At 40.7% G+C, this 27,915-nt stretch overlaps 1 long non-coding RNA gene across 3 annotated transcripts in view; it reads right to left on the bottom strand.

Moving 5' to 3' along the window:
• Positions 1-553: 553 nt before the first annotated feature.
• Positions 554-27,915, bottom strand: part of LOC117037197 (uncharacterized) — a 35,714-nt gene continuing 8,352 nt past the window's right edge. For 2 of the 3 annotated variants that reach the window (XR_004425475.1, XR_004425474.1), the window contains 4 exons: positions 23,895-23,966; positions 5,603-5,785; positions 3,665-3,894; positions 554-1,261 (listed from right to left, as the gene is read on the bottom strand). This is a non-coding gene — a long non-coding RNA (uncharacterized LOC117037197). The remainder of the gene's footprint in view (positions 1,262-3,664; positions 3,895-5,602; positions 5,786-23,894; positions 23,967-27,915) is intronic. The other variant, XR_004425476.1, reaches the window with a different exon arrangement.

Genomic DNA, 27,915 nt, shown 5'->3' with positions numbered 1-27,915 from the left:
GCACAGCAGCTCATGGTACAGACTGTTGTCACCACTAATGTGATTTCATTAATTCAATGAGCACTTTGGGAAGACTTAGTATGTTCCAGGCTAGCTCCCAAATTGGCCTCCATACTGGATTCAGGCTTTTCAAAAACACCAGGCTTTGCCATGACAGTGACTCAGTAGAAACCGGGGTGGGCACAGCATTTTGTAAATGTAAGCAAGAAACACGGATGTCTATGCACGGCGTTTAGAGAATGGTTTAAAAGACATTTTCACCAACACTTTCAAGTTAGCTCTCCATTGCTCTGTGATGTATGCAGCCTATAGGCTCCCCAAAAGAAATATTTCATGATGGTAAAATAATCAGTCTCCTTAAAACCATCAGTCAGGATTTTTTTTTTTCCTGTAAAGGGCCAGATAATATATGTTTTACACTTCATGGGCTATTGCAATCTCTGTTGGAACTAATCATCTCTACCATTGTAGCACAAAAGGAGGCACAGACAGACGTATTTGAATGGATGGGCTCCAACTTTATTTACAAAAACAGGAAACAAATGGGTGTGGCTATGTTCCAATAAAACTTTATTTACAAAAATGGACAGCAGCCTGGATTCAGCCCTCAGGCCATAGTGTACCAACTTCTGCCTCACCTTACCTCAGTCTGAACATCCAGTGGACAACCAAGGCACAGCTGCCCCACAGTGTCATGTGGCACGGGCAGAGTCTTTTTGGAGAAATATAACTTCTCTTTTTCTGCTACTCTCAGTTCCCTCTCTTCCATTCATCCCTCCAACTCCATCCTCACAAAAAAAATTCTAGTATGTCATATTTTCTTCAGTCAGTGCTGTGAAAGCCCCAAAGTTACTTATTAACCCTAATGTTCTATAAAGCACTGATATGTCTGTTTGAAACAAACACAAATGAGTAAATACTTAAATCAGTAACTACAAAGAGTAAGCAGGTTTCCTTGATCTAATGAATGGAAGGCTGATTTGTTAATGATAGACATCAAAATAAAGCTGGACAAGTTCAGACCATGAGATTCCTCCAGTTGGATCACAGGACTGCAGGGACTTGCTGCACACAGCGATCTAGTCTCGCGTGATTGTTCTTCTGAGTGGCCTCTTCCTCTGCTGCAGAGTCCAGTCAAGTTTCAGGTAAGATTTCCCATGTTCCCCCAAGAAGTCTCTTTGTGCTCCTTCCTTGCATCATTGTTGTCGTTCCTTTCAAACCTGTTTGTCAAGGAATACACTGAAAGATCACAGTGCAAAGACTGAAGATGAAAAACAAAAGCAAAGATTGACGCTGAAAAACAAAACAAGACAAACCCTCCCCAAGAACTGGTGATCATACAGTCACAGCCTTTCATTTTAAAGATGACTGGGGGCCATTTTCTTAACTCAAGTTCACTGTAGGCTTAAGATAGCAGAATAATCAACTTTATACCATTTTTGCCCTAAAGCTCAAGGGAGGAGTGAGTAGGATTAGAACCAGTAAACCACTCAGTGGGGTCTCTTTCCTGGGCTCCGTGGTTCACTCACTGATTGAGACAGAACAGTGTGCAGGCTGTCTGGGTCGCCAGCTGGCTCTGGCTCTTGCTGGTGTGAGAAGTCAGCGGAGTTACTTAACTAATTCCGTTTCCCCGAAAATAGGACCTAGCCGGAAAATCAGCTCTACGGCATCTTTTGAAGAAAAAATTAATATAAGACCCGGTATTATATTATGTTATATTATATTGATGACCGGGTCTTATGTTATAGTAAAATAAGACCAGGTCTTATATTAATTTTTGCTCCAAAAGATGCATTATAGCTGATTGTCCGGCTAGGTCTTATTTTCGGGGAAACACAGTACATGCCTCAATTTTCCCAAGTATGAGGGGTAATTATAGGACCTATCTTTTGGGCTGTTTTGATGATTAAATGACTTAAGACAAGTAAAGTACTTACAATAATGCAGGAAGACAATAAATACTACATGAGTTTAAATTATTATTTCAAAGAGACAAAAATATAGGGAAAACACAGCCAAAGGTGTTAAAAGAATTAGAAAATCTAGGTTTGAATTGTGGTTCTGCCACTAAAAGCTGTACAACTTTAGACCAGACACTTCACACCTCTGGGCCTCAGTGGTTTCATCTAGATCATGGGTCAGTACATTATTTTCTGTAAATATTTTAGGTTTTACAGACCATATAGTCTCTGTGACAATTTCTCATCTCTGCCATTCCTATTGTTGACAGTATAATAGGCAATATGTAAAGTGAAGGACAAACTCCAAGAAAACTGTATTTATAAAAAAAAGTAAATAAATGGGCAAGCTGTATTCTAGTAAAACTATATTTATGGACACTGAAATTAGAATTTCATACAATTTCTAAATGTCACTAAGTATTATTCTCCTCTTGCTATGTCAACTATTTCAAAATATAAGAACCATTCTTAGCTAATAGGTCACACCAAAACATGGGCCAGATTTTATGTGAGCCATAGTTTTCAGACCTTTAATCTATATAATTAGCCAAAAAGCAAGCATGGAACAACCCAGGGTTTCCCAAACAGGAACTGGAATGATATAATGTGTGTGTATGTGTGTGTGTGTGGCCATTGTTTAACCTTTTAACAATTTATATAAAATTTAAATGGTTTTATATTGTATAAGTTTATCATTTATAGTTGATTAGATTTGACAGTGTGTTCCTACTTTTATAATAACTTAGACACCAAGCTCTTGAAGAGAGAATGATATTTCCTTTAATAGTCTTGACTATGGGAAACTTATATTTATCTTATATTTCAACATTTGCATCTTTCCCAAAAATATAACCTAGAAAGACTAATAAAACCAAGTTTTAAAACTTGTTACTATAGTCCAGGTAGGTTTATTTCATTATTGTAATGTTATCCTAAGGAAAAAATAAATTTCTTACTACCTGTAAATATCCCAGTGTGTACCCCCAAAGGCAAGACACCCCCTTCTTTAACATCAACCAAGTAGCACGATCACACCAACCAACCACGAATCCCAACATCATCAAATATCCAGACGACATTGAACTCCATTTTTCTCATAAATGTCTTAAATTATGTTTTCAGTTTATTGTTTATTTTTAAGCAAGACTCAAACAAGTTCTAAATATATGGTTGGTTGCTATTTTTTACATTATTTAGAATCTATAGGTGCCCCTTCCACCACTTCCCTTCCCTTCCCTTCTCTATTTCTTTTTCTTTTTCTTTTCCAATTTGTCAAAGAAGCCACAGAGTTTCCCAGAGCTGCACCTCCATAGTCATTGAACGTGCTTCTCTGTGTTCTAGATTCCCCGTAAATTGACAACTGGATACAAAACTTCATCAGATTCAGGTCTGATTTGTTTGTTTGTTTGCAGGGCTACTTCATAGGCAGTGAATAATATTCTTTTGAAAGAAAAAAAATTCTCCAACATTGCCTTAGGAAAATTTAATGATAATAACCCTTAAGCAAGGACAAGCATAAAACCATGTGTAAGCTTCTGATGAAACTCTTATAAAACCAAATTATTAAGCTCTTATAAAACCAAGCTTACAAATTAAATACACGTAAAATGACAAAGTTAAAATAAAATGTAATCACACTAATTGAATATGACAGCACTTCCGTGAAAATGGGCAAGAGCACAGGACTTAAACAGGGTACTCACTCCATGTACAGCTTCATTCAGTTCGTCTGCCCACTGCTACAGGGGTGACGACTGCGTCCTCGTGGGACTTTCCCTGGGACCTGCCTTGAAACTCATGTTTGATTAGCGGCTATGACACCCTTGGCTGGCACACAACGAGCACACATGGTGAGGAAAGTGCTGAGCACCTGGTGTCTGCAAACGTTGGCCTCCTTTCTCTCTCCTTTTTTTTCTTCTAAGCACAGGTGCTTCTTTTGTACCACATGAACGCAAGAAGAAAAACCTGTTAAAATCAGAAGGCCTACACACATGTATCCTGAATGCTTTTCAAACATTTCTCAAATGAGCTTCAGTTTTCAGGTCCTAACTTTACTGAAATTATTAAGGAAACTCCTTGAACTGTTTCTAAAACTCCCAAACAATGACCTGCGCGTGGTCTATTAAATACTGTGACCATCTGCCCTTTTCGTGTGTCTTTACTTTGAAAGCCTCTTACTGCAAGAGATGGCCAAACACCAGCCAAACCTTCCACGTGAACAAGGGGGGAGAAAAGAAGTTTTAGCTCTGAATTAGGATTCTTTTCATTGATGGAGTCAAGAACCAATTTAACATTAGGTTGAATATCAAAGGTTATTTATTGGCTCACAGAAACACAACATTCAGGGGCCTTCTACTTTCAGAAAAGGATTTATCTGAAGACACAAAGACATCAGGAAACTGTCTTCCTGCACCTCCTGGGTCAGCTTTCTCCTATGTTAGTCCCATTCTCAGATGGAGTCTCCTCATGAGATGGCCACTAACTGCTTACACTTACATCTTACCAACTTTACAAACCCAATGGAAAAAGGATACCTTTTTCTTCAAAATACTTGAGTAGGATGGTCATTGGCCAAGCTTGAACAAGGGGTAGAAGCAGTTGAACAACTGAGGCTAGCATCATGGGCCCACCCATAAAGTTGGGTAAGGGGGAATTATTCTCCAAATTGATAACTGATTTTGGGAAGAAAGGGGAGGGGGCAGAGGAAAAGAGAAGGAGGGAGGGAAAAAAAGGCCGCTTAACAAGTAGCATATGTCAGTGTCCCATGAGACACTCTGGTTTCAAGATGGTGGTGAGAAATGACATTGACGGGGCAAATACGATGTGCCAAACACCCGGCTAAGCTCTTGTCACACACATGACATGACATCAGCTGATGCTCAAACCATCCTTTAAAATAGCTCCTGTCATTCCTGTTTTACACAAGAACAAACTGAAAATCAGAAAGTTTTAGTAATTTGTCCAACGTCCTAGAGCTAATAAAGTATTAGGTTGGTGCAAAAGTACTGGTGGTTTTTGCAATTTGTTTTTAACCTTTTAAACCGCAATTACTTTTGCACCAACCTAATATTAGAGCCAATTTGTTTGCCAAAACTGAATCTCTTCCTCTACAAACCAAAATCCTGTTCAGGCATGTGGCTGAAACTGCCTTTGTAGGTGATATCTTTTTCTAGTGCCAGAGTAGGGGTCTCAAAAAGCCATTTCTATATGAAGGAGAAATGCAAAGTCTCAGGAAGTACAAAGAGGTTTGCTTATTTCAGCTAATACCAGTAGATACAAATCTGATCTCCTCTTTCAGTGGATAAAAACCATGAGTTATTCCCTGTACAAGAAATCAATATGAATCCTCTATAATTAGCAATCAGAGAAACATGTAATATTAGAGTGGAATAAGATTTTAATCCAATTCCTTTTTAAAGGAAAAGAGTTATGCCTTTAGACCGAAGAACAAAAAGATGACTGTTAAAAGTTCACACCTGTTCCGGCAGCATCGTTCTCTTTATTAACTCCAATTTATGCAAGAGTACAGATATACCAACCAAATATTACCTTTGAAAGCAGAATAAGACTGTGAGAAGGTAGGGATTCAAACATTTAAATTTTGAAGAAAAGGTAGAAGTGAGGTAGGAAAAATTCCTAACCTCACTGATCCTTCTCACACAGCACCTCCTCTCTGTCATCTCTCCATGCAGAACTGGCAGATGAATTGAGGGAATTCTTCCTCAGAAATGCTTCACGACATCCACGTGGTGACTTCATCATCTAAGCGCCTACTTTGACTCTCTTCTAGGTCATTCTTCACACAGGGACCATTGTTTACCTGCCTTGAAAAAGAAAGGAATGAATCACTACATAACCTGATGAAAGCATCTGTTGAGCAGAGGGAGCTTTCAGGGACCCTCAATCACACAGACCCCTTCCAAGGTCCTTGCAATGGGTTCACATGGTCAAATGGCTTTGTAAAATTTGCACACGAGAGATATTAATATTTTTAACTGCATCAGTTAAGACTTCTGTCTTTTACAACTCCAATTTCCCCTCTGTCACATTTCCCCTGTGTTAAGTAGAAATGGAGTAACTGTGGAAATTTGTCTAAATGGAAGTTGAATTGGGGATACATTCACTAGCAATATAAGGATGTGGGTCTCTGTCTCAGTATGGAGTCTAGGTATGTTGCTGGCTAAGCCAGTTTAGAAAACACTTTCAAGATTATCCCACCACCCACTGTGTCAACTCACACAGCATGACAGCACGGAGGTGCAGGGCCATCAGTCATCTCATATTGATGTGTCCTAGAGGGCATGTATGATTTTGTACCCTCTGTCCCCAATAATACTTTATGAGCTTCAAGCACTACTAACCGAGATCCACACCCCTATTTTTAAAGAACTTCCAGGTAAAGAAGGCAGATTCAACGTTTCCTATTTCTAAAATGACAGTAAAGTTTTACTGTTGTAATTGTTTTTTACTTTTATTGGTTTTGTTTTGCTTGTAGGCATAAATCCACAAAGACCAGGAAAATGAGGGAGGTAAGGATACAATGGGAACAAAATTCTATTGTGCTGGGAAGCAGGTGAAAGAGTGGTAAGAAATAATTCGTAGACCGGAGAGAGTTGAATCAAACTTAAAGCAGGAAAGCTGAGAATCAAAACAGATCACACTCCTGAGAAAAAATAAAGAAATCAGTAGTCAAAAATGTGTTGGAAGTTCTCAATAACAACACTGGAATCCACAAGGAAATGGAGCTAGTCTTGAATATCGTCAAGGAAAATTAATTTCAACCTAGAATTCCAGACCTGAACAAACTATCAATTAAGTCTAAGGATCAAGGTCTTTAAAAAAATTTACCTCCTGTGCACTTTTCTCAGAAAGCTACCAGAATAAACCAGTAAAAAGGAAGCCTTGGGTACAGGAAGGAGAACAATTCAATAAAAGAGAGTAAAATAACCATTGGATGACAGTAAAGGAGATTACAGTGTGACCTGTGTGCCAGGAACAGAGGGCAACGCATCTGCTGTTCCCACAGAAGCAGGTCCAATGGCCACAGGCATGGCTCCATAGGAACAGGAAATGGTCAGACTTTATTGGTACTGTATGAGAAGAGATTTAGACAGTTGGCAGAAGAGCAAAGACTTTCAGGGTTAAATTAGTGATACAAACATGAAACAAAAAAGCAAACAAACAAAAAATGAACTCCAGGGTCAGTCTGGAGCAAAGTAAAAGTAACTGTAGTTGACTATTTGCCTTAGCTGTGGAAAGCATTTAAGTGACCTTAATAATGTAAATACTGAACATTGATCTCACTAAAATTGTACTTTTGGAAGAAGACGGCATGGGAATGATGCTTGTGTGTGTGACGGAATAGGGGTGCCAGGAGAAAAGATCCAAATTCTCCTCCTCTATGGTGGGAAGCCAACAGATAATGGCTGCAATAGCTAATGCAAACTCATCTTGTAGATCCGGAAGGTAAAGACCAACATAATTGTCTAGAGAATGGTTACCTCTGGAACGGAGATGAGAAGGAGGAGGGCTGAGCCCTGCTGGGGTTTTTTAGTAACAAACCTTTAATGTGTGAGCATGTAAAACACTGATAAACATTAAAATGTTTACAGATCCATTTGTTGACTCACTCTTACCTAGAGGATGACATTCAGCATTCAAAGCCCAGCACAATTTGTCCTCTCCTCTGCTCATCACATGTTCCATCCTCCTTTCAATGGCACCACCCTGAACTTCTTTGTCTCAGGGCCGTCAGACACTATAGCCTCAGTGTCACATTTGTGCCTTTGCAGATTAAGGTCCTCTCTGCTGTAAACTCCTCTGTGTAGCTATTCCGACCTTGGTGCTCCCAAAGCCTGTTGTTTATTTTCATGCTAAAGCACTTAGCAGCATGTAGAGTTGCTTCCATCTCTTTACAAGTTGCCCCTGCACCGATTAAATTATTAGAGCAATGACACATGGGCAGTACCTGGTCTATAGCAGGAGCTCAGTAAATATTTCAGGAACTAGAGTGAAGCTGGAATAAAAGCATCTAGTAGGGAAGGACCCACTGAAGCCAGGGACGCAAGGAAAACAGTTAAGAGATATTGGTTTACTTCACCCATTTCTCTAATTTTATCTTCTGTTAGACTTGGATCCAAGTTGACCCTTTAACTTTAGACCTGGTTTTTTGTGAAGAATCAGTAGCTAAAAAGCCGTTGGTGTGACCCAATGAATCTAGGCACTGCCCCCAACCCACCCTAAAAGACATTGTTTGCCATGGGCTTTTGTGCTCCTAGGGGCATAGAGTCTTCGGGCCAGAGCTGAGTGGCTCCAGAAAGTAAAGGGGATTTATAAAGCTGTGTAAGGGTGTGAGGAGAGGGGACCAAGAATGGGATGTGAAGAAAAGAAACATGAAATTCCAGAGGGGATGCCCAAAGGGAGAGCCTGAAGTTTTTCTGTGTGGCCTGTGATGAAACCGTCCTCTCTAGCTCCCTAGGAAACACTCAGTAAAATCCATATCCTTCACCAACACTTTAGGAGTTGTGGATTTGGGGGATGTAGAGAAATAATGAGTCTGAACTCAGAGTCGGTTGCGGGAGACAACAGAGGTTACAATGGGCAAAGTCACCTTTGGGTGTGACGGTAGTGTCACAAAGACCAATGGCACAGAGAGTCGCAGCATTCATCTAAATGAGAAGTTGCTGGTGAAGAAAAAAGGGGCTACCTTGGCAAGCCTGACAAGTTCAATAACTGACAGTAACCACCTGGGATGTTTTAATCATAAAAAAATTCCAAACTGAGCAGGTTATAATGGGAAGCCACAGCCTAAGACCTACAAGACAGATTACTCTTTATCTTGAGCAAGCCCTGGCCATTGTTTTTATGCATCTAGATACTTAAACTGTCAAAATTATCTCTTCCCCAAACCTCCAAAGTTATACAACCCTGGTAGCAGGGCAAGACAACCCCAGCATTCCTCCTTGTTATATTTTACCCACATATCTCTGTAAACTACATATGTTAAATATCCTGTACCTATCGATGTAACAGAAGTGTCTCTCCGTTTTGCTTTTCACCCAATCCTAGAGATTTCCCTGCTCTAGTTTCCCCCTCTCCCATAATCTACCACCAATGGATTTCATGTGAACTTCATTACTCTTCTCCTTTAACTCTAATGTATAAAATAAACTGCAAAATTGCTAATCCTTGGAGCATTGTCTCAATCCTTTGAGATTCTGCTTCCAGGACTGTTCCCTAAACCTTGCCTCAAATCAAGGCAAGGTTTGGAATGTCTTTCGTTGACCCAGGTATGGAAACATTTTGTGTTTGATGGTGGTGGTATTTAATCAAGTTACCAACTCAAACTTCCGCGTGGTTATCAGTTTACATATATTCAATGTTTTCAGAGGTTTGTCAAAAGTACAATGACACAGAACTGCAGTGGGGGGTGGAACATAGCTTAGCAATTCACCTTTGTGGAAAAAGTCACTAACACAAAAACACAAGAAAAAGAACTCTAGTTCCACAAATGGCATCAAACTGTCTTAGAAACCTTTTTGTCTTGGTTCTGTCTCTAACGCAGTTAGCCACATTGAGACAGTCATTGCACATCTCTGGGCCACAGTTTCTCATCTGGAAGGTAGAGATTTAAAATTGACTTTCTCTAAAGTTCTTTAGGATTTTAAATTCTTTCATTTTAGGAGGTAGAGCAGCTCCAAAATGAAAAAATAATTATCCTCAGAATTCCTTCCCTAGTTTTGATTCAGTACGGAATCAACTGGTTTGTAATTAACCAAAAATACATTTCACAGCAATCCTTAAGAAAAGAACAGAATGAAGATAATCCCTGTTCTTTTATTCCTGTTGAAGCCAGTTACCAATACCATCCCCAATTTTACCGTCAAACCCATTTAGTCCTCAGATATTTTGTACCAAGCAAAATTCATTCAGTCCCTGATTACACTGTGCAACCCGAGGACATCCAGAAAAGTGACAAGGAAGAGATCATGTTTTGTCCATCGAAACATTTTTCAAATTAAGCCATCACATCCGAAAATAGTGGATTAGAATCACCAGGCAGAACTTCTTCCTGAAAGCATGCAAGTGCACAGTCCTTGTTTAGAAGTAGAGTGTCAATTACTTGTGCAGATACAAAAATGACTGATAGCTAAGGTCTAATAAGACACCTGCCAATTTCCCTGTTTTTAGCTCAGGTACTTTCAATTCATAGGCGTTGCCCAACACAAGCAGTATTTTGCTGACAGTTCTGTGTGTGCTTAAGCAGTGATAGCACTCAAACTAAAATGGAGTTTCAGATATGTCCATCCATTTCCTAAAAATACATTTTAAAAATTACAGTATTAACCATAAATGAATGGCTGCCCAGCCTCTCAAATGGGATACAGAAATAGCATTGTTAATTCCATCGGAGAAGGGGCAGCTTCCCATCATTACTCCAGCTAAATGAGAATGAAGATTTCCTAGAACAGTCTACAAATAGAAACTGACATTTTCCTGGAACAGAAAAACCCAGTGGAGGACAGGAGATGATCTCCTCTTGAGATCTGAGAATATATTAAATATAAGAAATCTATCAATAGTTAGGACAGAGTTCACAAACGCTTTTGTGTGTGAGATGAGAGCATGTATTATTAACCAACTGAAAACTGTACTCAAGGTGAACATGACCAAGATAAGAGGCAAAGTGAAATTTCACAAGTTGCCCAATTAATCCAGATCATTCAAATTAGACAAGTGGGTACTGCAGGGCCCTTTATGGCCTGAGTTCCATGAAAATGGAAGTTATTTGTCCATCAGGAAAACATTCCTGAACATGAAAAAGTTTATTCCTTTGAAAAGCCCTCTGGACTAACAATAGCTAATTCATACTTTGAATGGCAAAATTATTTATATATTCAGATTTTTAAAGAACTCTCTGCAGAGTCTATTAGCATGCTTTTAGAATTATCTTTCCAAATTTAGATTCTGAAATTCACAATGAATAAGAATGACATTCTCTTTCCATCCAGAAAAAAAATATAACTGAAGATTCATCAGAATATAGACAGAATAGTATTTTGTACTCCATTTATATTTTTTTAAACAAAGATTTCAAGAAAATTTTATCTGCCATTGATCTGAGATGTTTTTAGTAATTTTCTTTAAGGACACATTAAGAACAAAAAACAACGGTAATTTTAACTAGGTCTTTCCAGTTGTGTCTCCATCAGCAGTAACAAAGAATGTGATTATATTACCCATGTTAGACCTAGAAGATTTCTTTTAGGTCACCTACATGTCCCTTGGTTTACCCCAGGAGGAAACTCATCCATCATTTAAATTTACATTTGTCTTTTTAAAATAGTGTACACTTGTAATTTTGATGACAAGATCCCGAAGTCATTCACTTGACTCATCTAAATTCATATGGCTTAATAAGGTGAGAACCACATGGCCTACGATTGGCAGAGTTAGTGTATCCTGAGGTCTATTCTAGAGTCCACAGCACTGTAAATAAAAAACAAACAACAAAACACAAAACTCATGAGCTGCATATCGTCACTGTCTCCTGCTGTGCATGGAACATTAAAAACATTCAGCAACGCTGGTTGGATGAAAGGCCTTCGCTTGCACAGGCCTTCCCTTCACTATACAAACATAGAGGATACATAGACAACCCTATGATGTACCGGAAGCCATAGAACACACAGAGCCTAAGCCTGGCTTTACCACCAACTCCCTCCGTTGCCCTGAGTGAATGACAACCTTTTCGGTTCCCAGATTACCTAGCTGTCATTTTTTCAGGTTTAACTAACACTTACAGAGATTGTATATGTGCCTGGCACTTCTTTAAGGGCTTTAACTCCAATAATTCATTTAGTCCTGACAAGCCTATGATCAGGGTGGTGACACTGGGCCCCAGGCTCTGAAAGACCCCATACATGGTTTAAGGCTCTGCTGTCAGCATTGAACATGGAACAAAGACCAAGCATTTTCATTTCATTGAAATTTAAACAGGGGGCTCCGACAACTATGTAACTAGTCCTGTGTAAGGGGTTAGAACTACTGTCACCCCCACTTTACAGATGTGCAAACTGAGGCAAAGAGAGGTTACATAACTTGACCAAGGTCAAAAAGCTAAGTCATTAGTGGAGCCAAGATTTACACTCACGGGGGCAGGGAGACATCAAAAGCCATGGTGCTCAGTTTTCAACTAGTTCTGCAATTCCAACTAAGGTCATTTATTAAAGGAATGTTGATTTCACTCTTTCCTCCTTCAATCAATGCTTTTTATAGATGCAGAATTGCAGTGGATAAAGAAAAAAGAGATTTTGCATTCACAAACAAGCCAAATTTGAAAAAAGAACTGCTTAGCTATATGAAAGGTGAGAGGGTTTTAAATGGTCGTGGCAAGGGCTTAGCTATTTAAACGACAAGCTAAACAGGATCCCTGTGGGGCTGTTTCAAGCTCTGATCCCCAAATTAGAGCTTTTAGGAGTGGGATCCAGAGGCCCTACATGGGGAACACCAAGTTAGCCGAGAATGGCAACGCCACAGTAAGAGGCGGGACGCATCAGAGTAAGCACTCTCCTCACTGCCTTTTATAGCCGTGAAAACGGCCGAGCAGCCCTGTGGTCCAATGGGCAAACGTAAATAAAAGGCTTGCATCAGCTGAGGATCAAATACTAAAGAAAAGACTCAAGATTTCCAGAGGGCTATGAGTCAAAGGTCGAACCCTCCGTGGAGAGAAGCATCTGGCCTCGTTAGGCTCTCTGATTTTCCTGCCCAAACCTTTTCCACCCCCATCTTCTATCTAAGGTAACTGTGGGTGTTTCACCCTGACTAAAATATGTATACAAGGATGTTGCTTGCAATATTGTAGGACAAAACACTTTACATTTCTGAACTTCAGTTTACTCACATCCAGAAAGAGAGATGATAGCAATACAGACTGCATAGAGTTGTTACGAATTTTATGAAGCTCTAGCGCAGTGCCTGGCAAATAAGTTTCCATGTCAGTTAAGTTTTTTTCATCAGCTATTAACAAACCCTCAATAAAAATGGCTTAACCAATGGACAATTATCCTCTCACATAACAAGAAGTCTAGAGGCAGGATTCGTTCATTTAACGGCTTAATAAAGTCAGGGCTTTTTATTAGCTTTCCTGTTGTTTTCATAACTTTATTTCCTCATGGTCTCAAGGTGGCTGCAGCAGCTCTCCACACCACATCCCCACATGACAACTTCCAAACGTAGGTGGAGGTGGTAAGAGAGGAAACTTTTTCCCAGAAGCCCTCAGCAGACTTCCCCAGAACTGGGTCACATGCCTACTCTCAATCATTGGAAAAGGAAATAATAGGATGTGTATGATTCATTTGGACCACTTTTCTATCCGAATAAAATAGAGACACAGAGGGAAATTACTTTTTCATAGGCTACCAGCAGTTTCTATACTGTTTCCTTTTATTCCTGAGATTTAACCCTCCAGATCAGGTCTACTTTTTTACAGTGAGAATTTAATACACCCCAGAATTTGAGCCAGCCACTTTCATCCTCTTCACAGTTAGCCTGAAAGTCCTAACTTCTTTCTTTGGCAACAAGCCACAGCTTGGGTAAGACCGGTCAAAGCCATAGGAAAGAGCAAGGCAGGGTCCTGTACTTAAATGACTGGCAGTGTACACAGGTTCTCATGGCGGGGCTCAGGGGCAGAAAGCAGGGCAGAGGATGGCTCCCACAGACTGGGCACATGGTAGGCTCAGGGTCTGAGAACCAAGACAAGGTAGGCACTGGTCTGTGACACAGAGCCAATGCCTATTGTTCAGAGCGGAGTCATCAGGAAAGAGGGATGGAGAACTAGAGGCAGTGGTGATTCAATTCCCAGAGTTGCAGTCCTGCACTCTCCAGCCAGAGGTCATGCTCCAGGGCTCCTCATGTGGCTGTGCAGACCACAATCGATCCATCGTGCGAGGGCCTCAGACCCTCAGGACAGGGCGGGGGCCACAACACTGCTCAGCGCTGCGCTCCAAGCCACGAGCCAGGGCTGAGCTCCATGAGCCTGGAGAAGGGTGCACGCCTTCTTCAGACTGAGTGCCCTGTGGGACACACGAAGGCGCTGTAGGCTTGCCAAGGCCTGGGCCCCGCATGCCAAGGGGCCTTTTCCTAATTCATGCGGGCACTCCAGGTGAGTCACCTGTAGCCCTGGCTGCCTTGAACCTAGAGACTGGGGCCTGGGATGATGGGAAGAGAGCGAGGTTCAAGGAATCCCAGGTGTGGGAAGAAAAGGAGATGGCCTACGACTTATTTTGCAGAGCTATCTTCAGCAATATTTTAAGGAGAGGAATTTCTTTCTGTCCTGCCCTAAAAGGCGTCTGCCTCCATGTAGTCCTCTTCCAACAGGGTTAGAGTGCAGGGCCGTATGCATTCCAGCCAAGAGGTAACTGCGCAGGACTCACCCTCAGTCCTATGCTGCCTGATTTAAAGCACTCCTGAATGTCACCTCTGCTCCCACACTGGTGCTTCTTTGCTGAACTTCCAGACCACGATCTATGAAAAGAATGTCCCTCTAAGTGGACTTCTCATAGGGAAGTATACCGTATTTTCACTCCCTGTACCTCTATATGGGATCTTCATTCTCACTGCCAGGAATCTCCTTCTCTAACCCACTTCCCTACTCCAGGTAAACAAGCACAGTCTCCTTCCTCAGGGATCCCACAGAACTCAAATGTCCTTTAGGTCACTAATCACAGTTCACTGGGATTATTAGTTTTTGGGTATAGACTCAATAGCTAAGCAGGAAATGCCTCCTCAGGGCCAAAGACCTCAGCTCAGTGCTAGAGGAGCTCAACAGAATGAGCAAGGGTGAGGATGAAGGGCAGCATCTGACCTGTGGACGGTTAATAATCAGCATGGCCTGGGGGAGGGGTGGAAGAGAAGGAAAGAACACCTGTAAGAGGATTGAGAAACATCAGAGAGAAAGACCTCCCTTAAGCATAAAATCTGCCAAGATAACCTCGAGAGTCACAAAGCAAAAGATCAGGATTGGTGCAGAAGCTAATCAGGAACGGGGTTCCACCACTAAGCTGGGGTTAGATGATCTGAGTGGGAACTGAATGGCTCCTGCTGCAATAGGAAGCTGCTAATGAGAGCTTCTTCCCTTCTCAGGAAACATGTGCTCCTCAAGGTGAGAAATCCTGTCTGTGGCTCTCCAGCCCCCTGTGCATGATAACTTCAAGCGGGCCCAGAGTTTGACTAAGGAGAGCTGGTTATTCACAAGCAACTGTTAAATAACTGTTCAATGTATCTGGTGAGGGGCAATGCTAGGCCTGAGTGTCCCAGAGGCTAGGCCAGTGAGACGCCAAGGCACGAAAAGACTGCAGGAAGGATACGGCAGAGACGACAGTCCCTACAGAAAGTGAATCCCCACCTCGGTTAATGAGGATTAGCTGGAGGACATGCTGTGGTTCATCACAGCGTACTTTCGGGGTGATGCTTCCTGGAGTGCTGTAATTAGAGACGGCCACACACACATTCTGTCATTTAGGCAGGTCCACAAATACGCAGCCCTTTCCTGTGTGTGATTCCAAATACTGCTGGCTCAGGACAGTGTCAAGTTTCTACGCAGGACTCTTCTAATCCAGACAAGCTTTCCCTTTGAGCAAAGGAGGTTCTCAAATTCACGGTCTGTGGGTAAGGCCGCTCTGCACAGACTCGGAAACAGCAAAGCCCGCCTCCACGTGGAAGACTTGCTTATTGTTTACCTGCTGTACAATCGGAAATGAAATGACTACTGTGGGCCTCCCAGCGTAGACTGGGTATGATGGGATGGGAAAAGTGAAGGCATTCAAAGGTTTGCAAAAGGGTTTTCTCGCTGGGACAGCAATAGTTTAAATGTAAATCATAGCTCTTGCTGGGAGAGGAGCAATGACTTCATCCTAGACCCAGTGTATTAGTTACAGTTCTCCACAGAAACAGAACCAATGATATATAGATATAGATATAGATATAGATATAGAAAGATATAGATAGATATAGAGATATAGAGTTATAGAGATAGATATAGAGAGACATAGAAATATAGAGATAAATAGATTAGCTAGATAGATGATAGATAGATAGATAGATAGATAGATAGATAGATAGATAGATAGATAGATAGAAAGGGACTTATTATGAGAGATTGTCTCACACAATTATGGAAGCTGAGAAGTACCCAGTGATCCTGCCTCCTGCTTTTCACACCCACATAAATGTCATTTTGCATGATGCATTATGCATGATGTATTTGTAAAAATCCCAAGCCAGAGGTATCCTGCTAAGCTGCACCCCAATTCTTGACGCACAGAAACTATGAGATAAACAACAGTTGCTGTTTTAACCTGCTAAATTGTGGGGTTATTTGTAACGCAGCAATAGTTCACTAGTATACTCTTCTAAATGATTTGTAATAGATATCTCTAAACTGCAATAACCAACAATTCTGCCACCTAAATATTGACGTCCTCATTTTACAGATAAAGAAACAGAAGCTTAGAGTATTTAAATGGCTTTCCCAAGTTTCAAATAGCAAGTAAATGACAGGATTACAATTCTACATCCAGTTTGTCTTCAAAGTCTACACTCTTTTCCACTAGTAAGTTATTCCCTTATCTAGCTCTATAGTGACTTCAACCTCTCACTACTCGGTGTCTTCATCAGTAAAATTAGGGATTGAAACAAATTATCCATCTCTAATGTTATAAAATTTCATACCCCTCCTCTGTTTTATCCACAGCCCAAGAAGCAAATTTAAATGCTTTTCATACTAAGGAATGTTGAGGGGCTGAGGATTTAAAGATCCCTTGAGTTAGCTGAAAAAATACAGACATTGAAGTAAAAAAACCACTGGTGCTTGGGAATCTCCATTGTTTATGTAGCTGCTGCTGAGAGCTTCCCATAGTCCCAGTGCTGCCACTCAGAGGATATAAGGGGAATGAGGTCTATTTCTTGGAGTAACCAAAGAGGCTTCCATTCTGACCAACTGCTGTACTATAGTCTCTTCACAGAGATCCCCCAACTGCAACAATGTAATAAAAGCAATAAACTCAGTGTGCATACTCTTAATACAGTGACATGATAAATGGAATACGTGGAACAATGCAGAGAAAGAGGGGTACCACGATCAACAGTGTGATATTTGTGGATATATTTACATATATTGAGATGCTGTTTCACTCTGTTATGTTTTGCTATCATATGATCGGCTTTCTGAGTGTGTGCTGTTTTGAAGCTTCCAACTCCTGTAAGTGTGCCTTCAAAAACGCTTAACATTTTAAACTATGCCTCAGATCCAAAAAAGTGGGGAACTACTGCCCTAAACCCTAGGACAATGGCCTGACTTAGTCAGGGAGGGGACCCTTTTAGCATAAGCCATGCCAGAACTCTACCTGACACTTTGCATCTTTGGGAGTTAAAGGAATAGAGACCTTCAACTCTAATCTGATGAGGAGACTGTTATACTCATAACTGAGGATGCAAATTCCAAATAAACAAACAGATAAGGTAGATAAAGATACAAAGAGTTCTTCTCTTTCTCAAAGGAAAGATGCCTAATAACAAATCCTTTAAGGTTTAATAATGTTTGGCAAGGCACTCTAGTTGGAAGCTGATGGACTTTGCAATCTAATCATTCATTCATTCATTCATTCATTCATTCATTTCCTCAACAGCTCTGCCACTTACAGCTAGGTGAAAACAGACAAGTTACTTTCCTTCTCTGAGCCTAAATCTCCATCTTTGCAAAAAGAAGAGAATTATAAAACCTCCCTCGTGTATTATTGTGAAGATTAAAGAAGATAGTACTTTCTTTGAAAGAACAGAGCACTGCAGTGCAAATAGTGAGAATTCAATAAATGTTCAGTTTCCTTCTTTTGCATTTTTTTTCTTAAGAAATTTACATTTAATCTATGTTTTTAAAAGATCACCCTGGCTACTATGGAGATCATACATAAATAGAAAGAACGGAAACAAGGAAGTGAGTCAGGATGTTACTACAGTTATTCTGGTGGGAGATAATAATGGCTATGACTGAGAGGGTAGCCGTGGAAAAGGAGAGAAGTGGGTAGATTTGGAATGTGTTTTAAAAGTAGAGTTAGCAAGACTTTCTGTGGGCATGAGGAAAGAGAAAACCCTCTGTCAAAATTTTTAGTTAGTGAATTATATCCCAAAGAAAGTGAACTTGGCTCATTTATTGATTCTGTCCAGATCAGCACTGTCCAGTGGTGATGGAAATATTCTGCACAGGTGCCGTACAATGTGGCAGGCACTCGCTACGTGTACCCACGGAGCCCCTAAAGTGTGACTAGTGCGACTAAGGAACTGATTTTTAGATTTTAATTTAAAAAAATTGAAATGTACGTCGCTGCCATATTGGACAGCACAATTCGACGAAATGCACCCCCTAGATATCTTCCCCCATAATCCCTTCAAATTATATAGACACAATAATTGACAGAACCTACAATTTGCTTTCACATACACTCTTATGATCTTGTCCAATTTTAACTACTCCACCAGTTCCTGCTAATTGAGCTAAGACCTGAAAAAATGATCAAGACTCTCCTACTTCTATTAATCCCAACTGTATAACACTAATGGTTAACCCATTTTGATTAAGTGTAAACATTATATAAATTATATCCTTGTGTTTTAATTAAGTTGGAATGTTGCTCTTCTGCCTACTTTATGTGAGATCAATTTCTATGGTAACTATATATCATGTTACTTGAATTTAATGCCTATAGAACTGATTAATTTCAAAAGGACTCAGAAGTAAGTACCAGTAATAAATCTGTCTTCTAGGCTAAGAACTGAAGTTGTCATCACACCACAGGTACTTAGCAGCCATCTCAAGGTTGACTTTAGGGGAACTGCAGTGATGATATTAAAATTGAAAATAAATTTTAATTTTATTCTATCATATTTTGTGTGCAATAGTAATATTTTCAATTTATAAAAGCTTTTTTTTTCCCCCTTTCAGTTCTTTTCTCATTTTCCTTGGGTGAGTCCCAAATATCTGCTGCTACCATATAGTCCATATACACTTCAACAAACCAAACTTATCATTCACAACCAAACGTATCATCTAAGCTGCTTTTAGCAAAAGGTCTAAAGTCTTACTGTGGCAGGCATACTCCCCACATTTACCTACTGGATACTTGCAGTGATTAGTTTTTGGTTCTGTCTGCCTAGCATCCATTTGCCCTCCCGCCCCCCCCCCCCTTTTTTCTTTTTTTAACAACGGCAACTGTTTTCTTTCTAAGGTAATAACCCTTCCCCTCATCTGTGATTTTAGTGGGACAACCAAGCACAGTACCCTTCCATCCCCGAGCCACAGTCATTGGCCTCAAATGGTCTATGATGCAATCAGATTTCTTCTCGGGGATTTCATATGCATCCTGGAAGAAAGAAGACCTCACCCTCCTTTGTAGTGGCTACACTGGGATGCTGCAAACCTTGAGCTGCCTCTAATCACGCCCTGTCATTCCCCAACATACGGAGGAAGCACATCTGAAATGAGAGAGAGTAAGACCAGCACATAGAGGAAAGTAGAAAATAAGAGTAAAGCGGCCCACGTGATGATCTCATTTCAGTCCCTGAGGCCAGCTCCACTTTTGGACTTCAATTAGCCAGCACTTTCTCTTACACTTAAGCTCTATGAGCTGGGCTTCTGCCACCTGTAACCAAACGTGTCCTGCTGAATATACCTCCAAACTGCAAAGGAGCCGTGCTCTCCTGCACAGTCCCTGCTCCAGCCATACCTAACTACGTTCTCTGGCCACTGTGCTCTTTCAGCGCCAGGCCTATGGACCTACCATTCCTCCACCTGGAGCCATTGCCCTCAGATCTCAGCATAAATATCACTTTCTTAAGAAGGTCCTTCCTGACTTTAGATGAAGGTAATTCACCTGCTATAAGCTCTCATGACACCATGTGCTTCCCGTAGCGTCACACTCACCCTACTTTATTATTGTTGCCTCTTTGATGCTTGTCTTCAACACCAGACTCCAAGCTCCATGAGACCAGGGACTAGAGCTCTTTTTCACTGATGTTTGCCCCAGAACCTAGAAGTAGTGCTTGGTCCAGAGTAGTCACCTAGTGAATATTTTGAATGAAAAGTAAATAAATGGTGTCTTCTCATATACTTTCTTATTTGAAGCTGACAACAAATCTATAAATATTGTCAATATATTGCCAAAGCATAGCATATATTTTCATCCGCTCTTTTTAACAGAGAGAATCAAACTAGTAGACATTAATTACTCTAAGATCCTGCAGCTCAGAATGCCAATTACTAGGCTAGAACTGTGATATTTCCACTCCAAATCCAGTGCTCTTGTCACTCTAAACATCTAATTCCAAAAATACATTTCCATACAAAAATAATAAACTCCTCAGGTGAGCCAGGGTTGAACACCGCTGTTGTAAAATCACCTCATTAAAAAAAAAAAAAAAAAAGTCTTAGAAATAGCTGGTTCCAGCAAGTGCTATCACTCTAATTGTTTTGTGTGTGTGTATTCACTCAATTCCCTTACTTAAACTGCCAGTTCCTTGAAACTTTAGTCTTGCTACTCAAAGTGTGTCCCAGGATCAGCAGAACTGACATCCCCTCGGAACTTTTCAGAAATGCAGAATCTCAAGCCCCACTCAAGACCTACTGAATTACGAAACTGCATTTTAACAGGCTCCCCAGATCATGCCAATGGACAGCCAAGGACCACTGCTCTGGAGTAGGCAGTCACACCAGACATTTTTGTACCATAACATTTGTATTCATAGCACATGGGTTCAGGGGAGACTGTGGGCAAAGGAATATACTTAACACCTGCTATTGAACCATCAGGTTTCAAGGTGGTAAATTAGGACAATGAGTCAAACTGAGAGTAACAATCAAGCCTTTACTCACTTACTACAACAGTGCAAGCAAGAGACAAAAGACAAAGGCTCCAGCTCCCCCTGCCCTCCTTCCATTCTGCCCCCACAGAACAGCACAGGAGAGGATCAGGTGGCATGCAGAACAGAGTAATTCTGCTCATGAGCAAAAGGAGTCCCCCAAACAAAAGGCTCCTGCCTCTTTATGGACCTGCTTTTCCTAGGGAGAGGGAAAGAGGGAAGGGCTAGGAACAGAACGGTGAGTCAAAGTGAAGAGAAGTGTCTTAGCCAAAGCTCCCAATAAAGAGGCCTCAGAACGGGGGCACTTGGGCTAGAATGGCAGCTATGCATATGAGCATGGGCGGATGGGGCCACCTGAGTCCTTGAGGGCAACTCCCTCCAGAAAATTCGAATGCACTAGCTGTGCACCAAGTCTGGAGTGGGGAGGGCAGCTTCCCTCCATGCGGCCAGCTGGGCAAAGCCTTGTCATTGCCTATAGTCACACATAGATAGCTCAAAGGATTTGGGCCTGGAGCCAGACTCCTCCACTAACAGGTACAAAGTCTGCACCATTTACCTAGTAAAGACAGTGCTTTTCTTGGTTGCCTAAGTAAAGCCACTGATGAAATCAGCCAGTGCTGACTGACGGAATTGTCTCCAGCAATGGTACTCAAAGTGTGGTCCCTGGGCCAGCCACATGGGCATCTCCTGGGAGCTTCTTAGAAACTCAAATTCTTGGACCCGACCCTGAATCAGAATATGTGGAGATGGGGCCCAGCAATCCATTTTAATAAGGCCCCCTGGTGATTCTGATGCATGCTAACATTTGAGAAACACTGCTCGAGAGGAAGGTTTCTCAAAGTCAGCACTACTGACATCTTAGGACAGACAATTCTTTGTTGTTTGGGGCTAACCTGTGCGCTGTAGGATGTTTAGATGAGTCTCTGGCCTCTAGGTACTACAATCCATAAGCATCCCCTTAACGTGATGCCCCAAAAATCTCCAGACATTGTGAAATTTCCCCTGGGGGGACAAAACTGCCCCCCGTTGAGAACCATTGCCCTCGACCTAGAGTATAACTATGGCCTAGACTGGCCCAAGCCTACATAATGATATACAAACAATCATGTCCATAACATGCACGAGGTCTGATGATTAAGTTCGCGAACTTGTTGCGACGATGTTGCTAACCTTTTTTGATATCAGAAGGATTATTCATTATGAATTTGTACCAACTGGACAAACAGTTAACCAAGTTTACTATTTGGAAGTGCTGAAAAGGCTGCGTGAAAAAGTTAGATGACCTGAACTTTTTGCCAACAATTCATGGCTCTTGCATCACGACAATGCACCAGCTCACACGGCACTGTCTGTGAAGGAGTTTTTAGCCAGTAAACAAATAACTGTATTGGAACACCTTCTCTACTCACCTGATCTGGCCCCCAATGACTTCTTTCTTTACCCGAAGATAAAGGAAATATTGAAAGGAAGACATTTTGATGGCATTTAGGACATCAAGTGTAATACGATGACAGCTCTGATGACCATTCCAGAAAAAGAGTTCCAGAATTGCTTTGAAAGGTGGACTAGGCACTGGCGTCAGTGCATAGCTACCCAAGGGGAATACTTCGAAGGTGACTGTAGTGATATTCAGCAATGAGGTATGTAGCACTTATTCTAGGATGAGTTTGCAAACTCAGTTGTCCGACTGCATTCAAGTATTCACAGATACGTGACAATGTACATGAACTAGAGAATTATCTTATTAAACAGGTTATGGAGGGGATATTTCTCATCTTAAACAATATCATTGCTCTTGGAACAAACTCAGTATTAGCTGAGCAGTAACAGTTGTAGGAATACTTAAACAGAGTGTTCAATATGAAAAATGTGTTGTGTCTCCAAGATTAGGGTAAGCCTACCCACAGATGTTGGCATGAGCTATTATATGGAAACAACAGCTTTATGATAGTTATTGTGAGCCTTCATCAAAGATGTCCAGGAGATTTGTACTTAAATCAGAGAAGTAAAAATAGCAGTTAAACAAATTCAGGAATACAGTCTTTCTCTCTAAATCTCAGCCAATAGTCTTTCTCCTGGAAACCTCAGCCCTTGATGAGAAAGTGAAACTGAACCAGAATCACTGACTGAATGAGAGAGAAAGAGGACGCCCAGCACCCCACAGAGCCATCGTGTTCCCCTGCCCACACAGCAATGAGGTATGAATGAATGAAGTACGGCCCAACCGGTATTAGGCTCCTTTGCAGCAGCGTACAAAAAGCCTGCAAAGCCCACGTCTTCCAGACAGTGGATGCAATACTCCTCCAGAGGGGAGCTGGGGATTTCCAAGACACAGTAATCGACTTTGGCTTCTGGGTGAGCACACAACCAACCGCCGGCAGCCAACTCACTGACCTTTGGACGGTCTTCGACACGGCCAAACTTGCTGCAGAGCATAAAACTGAAATGCTAAATATAGGTCAAGGCCAAATCAAAGTCGCCATGAGACAAATGACCCCAAACAAACCTTTTGATGTCAGTTCTTTTTTGCCCTGAGAAGAACTTGAAACCCCTTGTCTCCTCTTTAGGATTTCTTCCATGAGTAGAATTCTAGTCTTTACCAATGTCCTAAACTTGCCGTTAATACACTCACAACTTGGGAAACATCACACATAAAGTTAAAGAAACCACAATTTGGAGTCTTGCAGACCCAGCATGAAATCCCTACTCTGCTGTGTTCTGGCTGGGTCATGATGCGCCACTTCCCAGCCATTCTCAGCCTCAGTTTTCTCATCTTTAAAATAGAGGTGGTAATAATAGTACCTAACCCAAAGGGCTATTGTGGCTACTGAATGGAATCACATGGATAAACAATTAGCACACAATCCTTGGCACGCAGGAAATATGCAGTAGGTGGTCGTTATTATCATGTGTTTGGCACTCAGAAAAATAAAATTGAAGGTTTTGATTAAAATCTATACCTCATATGGAAATAGGGGCAATTAGAGCCACTTAAGAATTGACTGCCTGAGAAATATTACTTACATTCAATGAAAAAGGTCTCAGAACTGGTAGATGACAGTCTCTCCAAGGAACACAGGTCATTTCTCATGTTTCCTGCATGAGATGCAAATTAATAGATCATTAGGCGTAATGAATCCCTGAACACATAGCACCATTTTGTAACGCACTCTTTTCTGCTAGTTTGGTTGGAGATGGGGAAATAGTGAATGAAAGAAGCCACGTACAAAACTGTGCTGCCCAATACACTATAGCCACTGGTCACATGGGACTATTAAGTGGTTGAAATGTGGGCAGTCCAAGCTGAGACGTGCAGCAAGGGTAAAATATACATTGGACTTTGAAGACTCGGTACCAAAAAGGGAATGTAAAATATTTCATTCATATTTTTATATTGGCGATACCTTAAAATGATAAAAAATTAGATAAAATATATTTCACTAAATATATTTTACTAGTAAATAAAATATATTTAAAAATTAATTTCATCTGTTTCTTTTTACTTTTTTAATGTTGACTACTAAAAAAAAAATTGAAATTACATATGCAATTTGCATTGTATTTGTATCAGAAAATGCTGATATAGAAAGAGGACAAGACACACACACACACACACACACACACACGAGTACACGAGTGACGGGAGAAAGGAAGCCCCATGATGTAACAAATATTAAACACCTCCGTTCGTGAGGGAGGACTCAAGCTTGATGATCCTAGCTCCACCTAAAGAAATGAAGTCATCAAGGTTGATTTTCCTATTAGCAACAAACCTAAAAGTGACCGCATCCCCTATATCTTTTACATATTCCATTTTGTAACATTTGGTAGACAAAAGGAAAAAGAAGTTATACGCCCCATACCTCTTTTCATTGGATAGAAGTTTTCAATCTTATAAAACAACTTGTCCCCTTTAGGACCAGAGGTTAGATAGATCTAAATTAAGGAAAGTGCACCCTCTGCAGGCTACTTAGTAAAATTTTAAAAGAAAAATAGTTACAGTGAAGGAGACTGTAAAAATAATGTAGAATGAACACATACATGAGTTACATTTCACATTACTGCATTTACAGCTTTCACCATGGATTCAGTAATGATGGAACTAAAGTCAATGAATCCGGTTTGATAATGTATTATAAAAACTATTATTAGGTCATGACAACCGTTTCTTCTTTTCTTCCCTCTTGCCCTCTGTCCCTCCTGCCTTCCTCCTTTCTGGTTTTCTTTTCCCCCTCCCTCCCTCCCTTTTTTCCTTCTTTCCATCTTTTCTTCCTTCCTCATCTTTTTCTTTCTTGCACTCTTTGAATAGCTGAGACACATCATTTTTGTGTCTCAGGAAACAATAAAACCACAAACACTCACCAACTCTAAACTTATAGAGTCAAGTACATAATGGTAAGCAGCCTTCAACTTGGGAAAGATTTATCTTCCCAAAGACAGTTGATATGCTGGTTGTTTCAAACTGGCAGTCTATCTCATTTTTTCCTGGACAAGTTTGCAAATGTACAGATACACATTAATCTGTAATAAGACAGACCACTAATTACACCATTATTTCTACTCTACCAAACAATAATAAATATAACAGTATTTTTATGGGAAAAGACCCGTGTCCTTTTTTTTTTTTTATGGGAGAGCCGTGTTAGATTCCCTAGCACCAGCCTCTTATTGGCTTTTTTGTTGCTGGAATAAGGGAAGCTAACTCACTAGGACAGTCACACCCCAAGATTTCCAAACTGGAAAATAAAGGAAACAAATGAAACTTCTCATCATCATGAGATGAGAGAAAGCAGGACCACAAAAGGTGGACTGTCCCTGTCCTATTGCGCACGCGTGCACACCCCCCCACACACACACACACACACATACACACTTTTGCCTGTGTCACCAAAACTCATTTCATAAATCCGTCCAGGCTAAGACTTCCTGTAATGGTAATAATTCGGCTTTGGTAGCCTCAAAAAATGTAGCATTGATATTATAGAATATCCTTCCTATTTGCACTTTTATTTGCAGCAGTTTATTTTTAAACCAATTTAATTCTTTTTAACCTATCAAAACTAGCATGGTTAAATTAAACTTTGCAGGGTGTGAAATAACTTAAGGAGAGCTTCTGAGAAGGAGCTTGAAAAAACCCAGAAGTTATATGTATTCCTTACACATAATTCAAAACATGATGAAAGTATAACACTAGCCTGCAAACTTGTGTACTTTTTTGTCAAATACAGTTTATGTGTTTTAAAATAAACACTTGCAGGAGAGCACAACACAAAGTGATAGGATTTATTAGTTGTTGTTACTTATGCTTATATTTAAACTTCATAACCAAGAATGTGTAGAACAGCCTAAATTGTGTGCCTATGTTTAAGTTTCACATCTCATAGTTAAACTGCTGAAAAAGCATCTATTTTTTACCAGAGTTATTAGAATATAAGTGAAATATTTTTCAGAACTCTGCTCTATCCTAAGTGCACTGTCTGGAAATTCAGCACTTTTGAGAAATATGGGCACTATTTAACACATAATAGTACAATAGAGAAGCTCTTACGTACTCAAATAACTTAGGAGATTAAAACTAAACCAGAATTCCCCTCTTGGGTAACTAAGTTTTCACTGTAACCTCTAAGAGTCCAGCTTTGATGTAAAGAAACCCCTTAATCAGTGTCTTATAACATGGTGGTTAAGACAATGGGCTTTGGAATGAAGCCTGGATAAATCCTGCATAATCCTTTAGGAGCTAAGACAGATGTCTTAACCTCTCTGTGCTTCAGCTTCCTGATACAAAAATTGGAGTTGATTGAAGACCTAACATGTGCCAAATACTGTTTTAAGAGCTGGGAACACAGTCATAAGAACATGTTTGGTCCAAATTCTCAGGAAGATTACATTCCTATTGGTGGAGAGAGAGATTTTTAAAAATTAATTAACATGAAAATGTTCAGGGTCTATTACTAGGTGTTATGAAGAAAATAAAACAGTGATGTGAATGAAGTATTGATGTTTCTTTAGACAGAGTTGTCAAGGAGACACTCTCTGGGAAGTGAGATTTAATCTGGGGCCTGAATAACAAGGAGAAGTCATCCATGTTAAGGTCTGCGGGAACTGCTGATAGAAAGCTCTAAGGAGGAAATGAGCTTGGCATGTTTCAAGAACAAAACAAGGCAGAGTGGGTGGAAAAAAAGCCAGGACATGAGGTACAGGGCGTTAGATCCTGCTGGGTGTTAGAGGCCTTGGTATAGAGTGTGTTTGTTATTTCAAGTTCAGGGGGAAGGCATTAGAGGGTTTGCACCAGGATGGCTGTGAAGATGAAATGAGAGCACGCATGGGAAGGGCTCAGCGCAAAGGAACACATGGCACAGGGAATACTCACCAAGGAGTTATGTCATCAGAATTATTGTTATTCCATAAACTTTAACATACTTGTATAATGCCGTAAGTGAGGTCCAATGTGTTTATTCTTGTGAAATTCAGGGTCAAGTTATTACGATGTTAATAAAGTGAGGCCAGAGCCCAAGATGAAGATGGGCATTAACTGCCAATCCCCATAAAGCCAGAGTCTCAGGACTGGGACATGTATTAGTTTTCTCATCGTCATTATCATCGATGAAATGGAGGTCAAATCTTAAGATAGCACTAGTCACCATTCTTGATTTTTGACATCTGGCGCAACAAGGCAACCTGCCTATGATGAAATGAATCTGAAGGAACAATCCTAAAAATGCTGTGGTCACGATGAAATGACATAAACATTCCTTAATTTCCCCTAGAGCACCACTGGGTGACTCTCTCTTTCCCAGGCTCGGTGAGAACCCTTCCACCCACTTCCCAGAGCTGGTGGGCAGCCAACACTTACTGGCCCAGGAACACTAAAAAGTCCATCTCAAGTTAGAGCTCACGTGGGTGCAATCATCTGTCCCTTCTCTTTCTCTGAGAACGCCATATAAAGCAATCCTTACTCCGCGGATCATTTAGTTTACTAAATCATGGTTTATTTTTTCCTCAGGATATCACATGCTATTTTAGAGTCAGTTTTCAAAAGGGTTGA

Source organism: Rhinolophus ferrumequinum, chromosome 2, assembly GCF_004115265.2.
Source record: "Rhinolophus ferrumequinum isolate MPI-CBG mRhiFer1 chromosome 2, mRhiFer1_v1.p, whole genome shotgun sequence".
NCBI classification, from domain to species: domain Eukaryota; kingdom Metazoa; phylum Chordata; class Mammalia; order Chiroptera; family Rhinolophidae; genus Rhinolophus; species Rhinolophus ferrumequinum.
Note: the sequence above shows the minus strand (reverse complement) of the source record. Positions and strands in the feature narration are given on the sequence as shown.